The sequence below is a fragment of the Anolis carolinensis genome, unplaced genomic scaffold, assembly GCF_035594765.1.
Source record: "Anolis carolinensis isolate JA03-04 unplaced genomic scaffold, rAnoCar3.1.pri scaffold_7, whole genome shotgun sequence".
NCBI classification, from domain to species: Eukaryota; Metazoa; Chordata; class Lepidosauria; order Squamata; family Dactyloidae; genus Anolis; species Anolis carolinensis.
This window is the reverse complement of record NW_026943818.1, coordinates 25132465-25143223: the sequence shown is the minus strand read 5'-3', so window position 1 is coordinate 25143223 and position 10759 is coordinate 25132465. Positions and strand designations below refer to the sequence as shown.

Here is a 10759-nt window from a genome sequence, read left to right as displayed (position 1 = left end):
GGGGGAAATGTTTTGTTGGACAACACTCAGAAGACACGAGAATTGCAGACAAGAAACAGGGCCAGTTAACGCAGAATCTCCCTAACGCAGAATCCCCCCCCTTTTCCAGGCAGGGAGCAGCCAGGCTTTGAAGCTGCAAGGCCATTCAGTGCTAATCAAGGTGGCCCGTTGCAACATTCGCATGTGCCCCCAACAGACAAGAGTTCCTTCTCATTCCACAGATATATAAAGCCCACTTGCTTAGTTTCCAACAGACCTCGCTACTTCTGAGGATGCCTGCCATACATGTGGGTGAAACGTCAGGAGAGAATGCTTCTGGAACATGGCCATATAGCTAGGAAACATCACAGCAATCCAGTGATTTCGGCCATGAAAGCCTTTGGCATCACAATATGGCCAGGATCTTCCCGATACGTATGGACTACAACTCCCATCGCCAGGGATGTGGGATGCTGGGATCTGTAGTCCACATCCATTGCAGAGAACGACTTGATTGTGATTTGGGGGCAAAGGAGGCCTTTGAGATGTGATTGCACTACAACTCCCATCGTGAGTGACATGGGATGCTGGGATCTGTAGTCCATATCCATTGCAGAGAACGACTTGATTGTGATTTGGGGGCAAAGGAGGCCTTTGAGATGTGATTGCACTACAACTCCCATCGCCAGGGATGGGGGGTGATGGGGTTTGTAGTCCTTGGTCCCTCTAGCATTCCAGTTGGTCAATTTAGAGCTGGAGGCCAATATTCGGGACATGTTTCCTAGGCTTCTCTGCCTGCTTTTGATGCCTCCTTTCCAGGGCGAGGATGCTGGGCCTCCGGCTGCCTTCTCCCTCGCATTTCGTGACGCACACGCTGCCCGCTTTGCTTCCTTCCCTGTCTGCGTTGTGGGTGGGGGTGCAGCGGGTGGCACGGAAACCCATTCAGAAACAATCCTGGCACTCCTTTCTGGTGGAGTCACATTTTGCATCTTGCCAAACATCAACCCCCCTCGGTTAATTTCTGCCACGGAATCTGCATTGATTTCCATATGAACCTATCCATACAATTATCTATAATTTTTCATATGTATATAAATGGAAGTATTGGTCACAGGAAGGCTTTCCTTATTGAAAGGGATATATTAAGAGTGTATCCACGCTGTCAAGTTAATGCAGTTTGACACCACTTTAGCTAGGGAGACAGCATTCCACCATGTCTCCTCTGTCATTATAAAAATATAATATTTATTAATTTTATTATTTATTAGCGACATTGATATTGATTCAGGGAGGCTTACAAGTTATATTTGCATACAATATATTATACTACCAGCTGTGCCCGGCCACGCATTGCTGTGGCAAATTCTGGTGGTATGGGAAATAAACTATTGAGGAATTGGTGGTAGTTTTCCCCTGACATTAAGTCCAGTCATGTCTGACTCTGGGGCTTGGTGCTCATTTCCATTTCTAAGCCGAAGAGCCGGCGTTGTCCACAGACTCCTCCAAGGTCATGTGGGATGACTGCATGGAGCAGCGTTACTTTCCCGCTGGAGCAGTACCTATTGATGCACTCACATTTTCACGTTTTCGAACTTCTGGGTTGGCAGAAGCTGGGGCTAACAGTGGGGGCTCTGTCCACTCCCCCAATTCAAACCTGCGGCCTTTCGGTCCAGAAGTTCAGCAGCTCAGCGCTTTAACACGCTGCGCCATCAGGGGATATTATTTCCTAAAGGTTGTGAATATACAATATTTCTGATTTTTTTTTGTTTGTTTGTTGGAGGCAATTATGAATGCTGCAATTAGGAAAATGATTAGGATGTAATGGCCTTGCAGCTTTAAAGCCTGGCTATTTCCTCCCTGAGTGAATTTTTTGTTGGGAAGTGTTAGCTGGCCCTGATTGTTTCCTGTGTGGAATTCCGCTGTTTTCAGAGTGTTGTTCTTTATTTAGTGTTCTGATTTTAGAGATTGTATTGTTCAGTTTTATTATACCACATTAATGTTTATATATTCTGATTTTGGTGTTTTTGAATACTTGGAGCCAGATTGTATTGATTTTCCTGGTTGACCGCAACACAATAATAATAATAATAATAATAATAATAATAATAATAATAATAGTAATGATAGTAATAATAATGACTTTGGTAATACACAGTGCTTCACTCCCTTCTCAGTTTCCTTTCTGGAAGAATCCTTTCTTGGGAGGTGTTAGCTGCCCCTGATTGTTTCCTTTGTGGAATTTCCAATTTCCCTGCTTTCAGACGGTTGGTCTTTATTTACTGTCCTGGTTTTATTCTATCCCAGTAATTATTTCATATTAAAGTAGAATCTCACTTATCCAACATTCGCTTATACAATGTTCTGGATTATCCAACGCAGCCTGCCTTTTCATAATCAATGTTTTTGTTGTCAGTATTCTAAATTCATTGTGATATTTTAGTGGTAAATTTGTAAATACAGTACAGTAGAGTCTCACTTATCCAACATAAACGGGCTGGCAGAATATTGGATAAGCGAATATGTTGGATAATAAGGAGGAATTAAGGAGAAGCCTATTAAACATCAAATTAGGTTATGATTTAACAAATGAAGCACCAAAACATCATGTTAGACAACAAATTTGGCAGAAAAAGTAGTTCAATACGCAGTAATGCTATGTAGTAATTTATGAATTTAGCACCAAAATATCACGATATATTGAAAACATTGACTCCAAAAATGCATTGGATAATCCAGAATGTTGGATAAGCGAGACTCTACTGTAATTACTACATAGCATTACTGCACATGGAACTACTTTATCTGTCAAATTTGTTGTATAATATGATGTTTTGGTGCTTAATTTGTATAACCATTACCTAATTTGATGTTTAATCGTTTTTTCCTGAATCCCTTCTTATTATCCAACATATTCACTTATCCTGCCGGCCTGTTTATGTTGGATAAGTGAGACTCTACTGTATATTGATAATCTTATATTATCTGCTTAGAACTGGATTATATGAGGCCCCTTCTTCACAGCTATATAAAATGCACACTGAAGTGGATTATATGGCAGTGTGGAGTCAAGATAATCCAGTGCAAAGCAGATAATTTAAGATTATAAATGGGTTATAGAGCTGTGTGGAAGGGCCTTGAGTCTACACTGCCATATAATCCCATTAAAATCTGATAATCTGTGGAAGAAGCCTAAGTTTGCCTGTCCCCTAACTGAACCCTGGCTGTCCCTTGGCTGAGTTGGTTGCTAGGAGACCAAGTGGGCAGAGATTAGCCCCCTAAACTGGCAGCAATTGTATAAAAACTATTATTCCTCTCCCTGTAATTAGGACTTTATTTTTCTTTTCTTTTTGTTGTATCAACCTAGAGGCATGGATGATGGGTTGTGTTGTCAAATTTCGAGGTTGGGGGGCCTGTAGTTTTGTTGTTTTGTGGGTCTCCGTGATGCCATCACTCATTTATATATATAGATTGTATATACATATAATATTGATAATAATACAATATTGTCATACAATATCATCATCATAATCATCATCATACACTCTTATAATAATAATAATAATAATAATAATAATAATAATAATAATAATAATAATAATACTTTATTTATACCCCGCCACCATCTCCCCAATGGGGACTCGGGGCGGCTTACATGGGGCCATGCCCGGGAAAAATATAATATAACAAAATATAAAAACAACATATCATAATACAATTACAACAATATAATAAAGGATCATATACAGTACAACACAAAATCCCAAAAGCAATATAACAGGGCAGGCCGCACGAATACTCAGTTAAAACTCGGGGTGAGAAAAGGATAAGAATAAAGGATAAGAATAAAACCACAGGGAACTAGGGGAAAGATAGCAGACAGTCTAGAGCAGGGGTCCCCAAACTAAGGCCCGGGGGCCGGATGCGGCCCTCCAAGGTCATTTACCTGGCCCCCGCCCTCAGTTTTATAATATAATATTTTATTTCAGTTTTAATAATATAATATATTGTATATACATATAATATTGATAATAATCTTATGTTATACAATATAATACTAATAGTAATACCATATAATAATATTAATTATATGTTATATATTACATATTATATAATAGTATAGTGGTATAGTTCAATATAGTAATGTATAATGCTAATATTGTGTTATGCTAATAATATAATATATTGTATGTACATACAGCTGCTCTGAGTCCCCTTCGGGGTGAGAAGGGTGGGATATAAATGTAGTAAATAAATGCAGTAAATAAATAATTAATTTTAGACTTAGGCTCGGCCAAAATCTGACATGACTTGATGGCACACAACAACAACAACAATCCTAATTAACTTGGACTATCTCATTGGCCAGTAGCAGGCCCACACTTTCCACTGAAATCCTAATAGGTTTATGTTGGTTAAAATTGTTTTCATTTTTAAATATTGTATTGTTCTTTCGTTGTTGTTGTTGCACTACAAATAAGACATGTGCAGTATGCATAGGAATTTGTTTGTATTTTTTTTCAAATGATAATTCGGCCCCTCAACAGTCTGAAGGATTGTGGACCGGCCCTCTGCTTAAAAAGTTTGGGGACCCCTGGTCTAGAGGATAAATAATGGGGGGTGTAACAAAAGCATGTAACAGTTACTCTCCGAAAGCACGTCGGAAGAGCCATGTTTTTAGATCTTTCCTAAAGTCTGAAAGAGTGGAGGCTTGCCTGATTTCAATGGGCAATGAGTTCCATAAACGGGGGGCCACAGCAGAAAAGGCCCTCTCCCTTGTTCCTACAAGGCGGGTCTGGGATAAAGGCAGTGGCGACAGGAGGGCCTCCCCTGACGATCGCAGAGATCGGGCAGGTTTATGGTAGGAGATACGGTCACGAAGGTAGGTGGGTCCCAAACCGTTTAGGGCTTTATATATGATGGTCTGCACCTTGAATTGGGATCGGAAAATGAACAGTTATATTATCTAACAATATAATGGTATAGTACAATATAGTAATATATCATGCTTATATTGTGCTATGCTAATAATATACACATAATATTGATAATAATATAATGTAATACAACATAATAATACACTATTATAATTGTATATTATATATTAGATGAAATATTACTAATAATATTGCAGTATAGTGGTCTAGTACAATATAGTAATATATAATACTTATATTGTGCTATAATATAATATAGTGTATTATATTATACAATATACAGTTGTTGTGATTGTCATGTCATGTGGAAAGGTTTTATTTTGTGTAATAATGTGTTTTTATACTGTTTATGTACTGTACTCCTTTGGGGAGATAGGGCGGTATATAAATAAAGTTTCATTATTATTATTATTAGAAACACAACAAGATGAGTCCAAATAATAATAATAATAATAATAATAATAATAACAACAACTTGTAAGCCACCCAGAGAGAAGGGCGGGATAAATAAACGAATTATTATTATTATTTGAAACAAGATGAGTCCACATAATAATAATAATAATAATAATAATAATAATAATAATAATAATAATAATTATTATTATTATTATTATTACTACTTGTAAGCCGCCCAGAGAGAAGGGCGGGATATAAATGTCGCTAATAAATAAATGAATAAATATGAAGTCTTGAGAGTTGTAGTTTGGTCGGCAACCCCGGACTTAAGATCTTATAAAACTACAATTCCCAGGATCCCATAGCATTGGGAACGAGTTCAAGTGACATCGAAGTGCATTAATTCCACAGTGTAGATGCATTTGGGGTACACGTTACATGTTGCATATATCAATATTTCCTTTCCTCATTTCTGCAAAATTGTTTCTTCCTTTGTATCCTGCTTTTCCCACCCTGAGAACTCAGGCCCGCTTGCATAAAACAAACAAAGATTAAAAGGCACGTCTACAAAGTCAACACAGGCAAAAGGTTATTGTCGAATTGCAATTTTGAGCATCGAATCCTTTGGAAGCACATCCTTTTAAAGGGCAAGAGTTAAAAAAAAAACCAATCATGTGGCACGAAATTAAATATAAACCTTGCCATTGTTTCTTCAGACTCTAGGATTTTATTTTTTAGTATTAAAAAAAAAAGCAGAATCGCAGTGAATTTTCCAGACTGTCTGGCAATGTTCCAGAAGCATTCTCTCCTGACGTTTCGCCCACATCTATGTCAGGCATTCTCAGAGGTTGTGAGGTTTGTTGGAAACTTGTCAAGTGGGGTTTCTATATCTGTGGAATGAGAAAGAACTCTTGTCTGTGAATGGTGCAATTGACCAGCTTGGTTAGCATTGAATAGCCTTGCAGCTTCAAAGCCTGGCTGCTTCCTAACTGGGGGGAAACCTTTGTTGGGAGGTGTTAGCTGGTCCTGATTGTTTCCTGCTTGGAATGAAGCAAATATTTTAACCAGGAACAATTCCTAGTATCTATAGTGGACTTTTTACTGGCATGTGATGACTCTTAATCATTTTATTATTGTGTCTTAATGATGTTTTTTTAACTATGATCTGTTTAAATGGTTTTTATTATGATGCTTCTTGTATTATTGACGACCTTTTGATATTAAATGTGATTGATTGGGCTTGCTCCCTATGTGAGCCGTTCCGAATCCCCATTGGGGGAGACGGAGGCGGCATACAAAATACAATTATTATTATTATTATTATTATTATTATTATTATTATTATTATTATTATATACCATATATACTCGAGTATAAGCTGACCCGAATATAAGCCAAGGCACCTAATTTTACCAAAAAAAAAAAAACTGGGAAAATATTGACTCCAGTTTAAGCCAAGGGTGGAAGTTTTCAGAAATAAAAACAGAGACCAATAAAATTACATTAATTGAGGCATCAGTAGGTTAAATGTTTTTGAATATTTACATAAAGCTCAAATTTAAGATAAGACTGTTCAATTCTGATTAAATCATTATTCTCATCTTCTTCAAGGTAAATGTGCTTATGTATCCTTTTAATAATAATAGAGTAAAATAATACATGTAATAATAATAATAATAATAATAATAATAAATACAGGTTGTCATAATAAAATAAATACAGGAAAATAATACATGTAGTAATAAATAGAGTAAGACAATAAATATAATAATAATAAGAAGAAGAAGAACAGAGTGAAATAATAAATGTATTCATAATAATAAAAAATAGAGTAAAATAAAAGTAATAGTAACAACAATAGAGTAAAATAATAATAGTAACAACAATAATAGAATAAAATAATAAATGTAATAATAATAATTAATAGAGTAAAATAATAAATGTACCATATATACTTGAGTATAAGCCGACCTTATACTGGGGAAGTCATCGGGAGGAGGCAGCAAGCTTGTTTTCTGCTGCCCTGCAGACCAGGACACGGAACAATGGCTTCAAACTACAGGAAAGGAGATTCCACCTGAACATCAGGAAGAACTTCCTCACTGTGAGAAAGGCTGTTCAACAGTGGAACTCTCTCCCCCGGACTGTGGTGGAGGCTCCTTCTTTGGAGGCTTTTAAGCAGAGGCTGGATGGCCATCTGTCAGGGGTGCTTTGAATGCGATTTCCTGCTTCTTAGCGGGGGGTTGGACTAGATGGCCCATGAGGTCTCTTCCAACTCTACTATTCTATGATTCTATGATTCTATGATTCTATGATTCTATGACCTGACTATAAGCCCACCAGGACCCTCATCCGAGTATAAGCCGAGGAGGGTTTTTTTTTCAGTCCTAAAAAAGGGCTGAAAAACTAGGCTTATACTCGAGAATATACAGTAGGTATGTATGTATGTTGGTTTGATCCACAAAGGCTTGATGGATCTATGGCTTGATGGATCTGTATCAAACTTGGCCTACAGTGTCAGCCATAGATTGAGGTTCCGGGTTTTAGCCTGCCACTTTTGGACTCTTGCTTGCTGAGGTGTTCCTGAGAGGTCTTAGAAAACTATTTTTATGGCTTAGAAATGGAGATGAGCACCAACCTCCAGAGTCGGACATGACTAGGCTTAATGTCAGGGGGAAATCTTTACCTTGCCTTTACCTACATAGGTAAGCAGAATGACTTCTTGATACTATTTTCACCTTGAATTGCATTGGCTTTTTGAGCTGCTGTGTCACGTTGTGTGCTCGACAAAGCTAGATCCCCTAGTGTCAGCCACTGTTGCCTCCCACTGATGTGGTTTTTCATGCCACGTTGGAATGGACTCCGACGTACTTGCCGCCTCCTTCCCTCGCTAGGCTTTTCTTGCTGTGAGTCAACCGTGCCTGGCTATATTTGGAGCCGCTTCCCTTCCAAGATTGCTCCGATTGTTTGGCAACAAATCCGAACTTGAGAAGAAGGGAGAAGAGGTCGGTGTCTGAGTCCTGCCAAACGTTTCATCGCTGCTCCTTTCCAGGTCTCCTTTCCGTCGATGCTTCAAAATTGGTGTATTTCTTTATTTTTATTTATTTACTAGCTTGGAGACCCGGCGGTGCCCGGGTCATTTGAGAAAGGCAGTGTTTGCCTGTGTTCCAAGTGTAGCCTATATCCAATGTCAGGTGGGTTCAGTGGGTGCGGGTGAGCTCCAACTCCCATATGCAAGTCCCATCGTCCAGTGTCCACCCCCCTCCAAACAGAGCCAGTATGTAGGCTCTGGGGGCTCCATGTCATGGGGGCTCCATGTACCATGTTTGGTCTTGATCAGTCATTTGTGTGGGTCGCGGTGCTCTCAGGAAGTGAGTGAAGGTATTGGAAGTCCCATCGTCCATGGTCCATCATCCTCCAAACTGCAACTGGGTGTAGAATGAGTCCTGGCTGTTGTCTGTGTCAAGTTTGGTCTTGATGAGACATTGATGGGGGTGACAGTGATCTCGGGAAGTGAGTGAACATACTGCAAGTCCCATCATCCAAGGTCCAAGCTCTTTCAAACCTCACCAAGATGTAGAGTGGGCCATGGTGGTTCCATGTGCCAAGTTTGGTCTTGATCAGTCATTGGTGGTGGTCACAGTAGTCCCAGGAAGTGAGTGAAGATAGTGCAAGTCCCATCATCCACGGTCCCTCCTCCCCCAAACTGTCCCAGGATGTAAAGTGGGCTACCCTGCACGTGCGTGTCAAGTTTGATACAGTTTTGTCATTCATGGGCATCACAGTGGTTTGTGGGAGGTGAATTGGATGAAGGTACTGCAAATCCCATAATCCTTGGTCCATCCTGCCCCAATATACATCAGGATGTAAAGGGGGCCACAGGGGTTCTGTGTGCCAAGTTTGGTCCATTTCCATCATTGGTGGGCATTGCAGTAGTCTGTGGGAGTTCAAGTGTTTGAAAGTACTGCAAATCCCATCATGTGTGGTCCATCCTCCCCCAAACGGCACCAGGTTAGATATAGATATAGATATAATGTATAGAAGCAAATTAAGGATACAGTTATAATATATTAAAAAACACAAACAAAGTAAAAAAACTTGGCATTGTACTAGATTTCATTTGAAATCTAGTGTGCCTCTGGTGTCACTCTGAGGTTTTAGCCTGCCACTTTTGGACTCTTGCTTGCTGAAGTATCTCTGTTGATCTTAGGAAGCTGTTTCTTGATTTAAGTCATTTCTTGATATCTGAACAGAGGATGGGCTGGAGATGTCAATGTTTTGGTCCTTTCATTGCTGGTTGCTACTTCCCAACAAATATTAGGCGGTTCAACTCTGTTGAACTTCAGTTGTCGTTTTAATTTAGTTTGTTTAGATTTTATGTCACTATATAATTTTGTCCGTCCTTCCTGGTGGTCCCAGTTTTATTATATGTATAGATAGATGTATAGAAGCAAATTAAGGATACAGTTATATTTAAAAACACAAAGTAAAAAACTTGGCATTGTACAGATTTTGCCTGCCACTTTTGGACTCTTGCTTGCTGAGGTGTCCCTACAAGTATCTCTGTCGATCTTAGGAAGCTGTTTCTTGATTTAAGTCATTTCTTGATATCCGAACAGAGGATGGGCTGGAGATGTCAATGTTTTGGTCCTTTCATTGCTGGCTGCTACTTCCCGACAAATATTAGGCGGTGCGATACTAGAAACCCGCACAGCTCTGTTGAACTTCAGTTGTCCTTTTAATTTAGTTTATTTAAATTTTATGTCACTATATACTGTATATACTCGAGTATAAGCTTAGTTTTTCAGCCCTTTTTTAAGACTGAAAAAGCCCCCCTCGGCTTATACTCGAGTGAGGGTCCTGGTTGGCTTATATTTGGGTCAGCTTATACTCAAGAATATATGGTACATTTATTATTTTTCTCTATTATTGTTGCTACTATTACATCTATTTTACTCTATTTTTTACTATTATTAATGCATTTATTATTTCACTCTGATATTATTATTATTACATTTATTATTTTTCTCTATTATTATTGGTATTATTACATTTATTATTTTTCTCTATTATTGTTGTTACAATTACATTTATTTTACTCTATTTTATTATTAATAATACATTTATTATTTCACTCTGTTCTTATATTTATTATCTTACTCTATTTATTATTACATGTATTATTTTCCTATATTTATTATTATTACATTTATTATATCACTCTATTATTATTAAAAGGATACATAAGCACATTTACATTGAAGAAGATGAGAATAATGATTTAATCAGAGTTGGACAATCTTATCTTAAGTTTGAGCTTTATGTAAATATTCAAAAACATTTAATCTACTGATGCCTCAATTAATGTAATTTTATTGGTATCTATTTTTATTTCTGAAATTTACCACCCTCGGCCTATATTGGAGTCAAATGTTTTCCCAGTTTTT

The 10759-nt window shown here is 38.0% G+C and overlaps 1 protein-coding gene across 8 annotated transcripts in view; it reads left to right on the top strand.

The window, feature by feature from the left end:
- sgsm2 (small G protein signaling modulator 2) overlaps nt 1-10759 on the top strand; it is a 108015-nt gene that overhangs the window by 1676 nt on the left and 95580 nt on the right. The gene's annotated exons all lie outside the window — the stretch shown is intronic.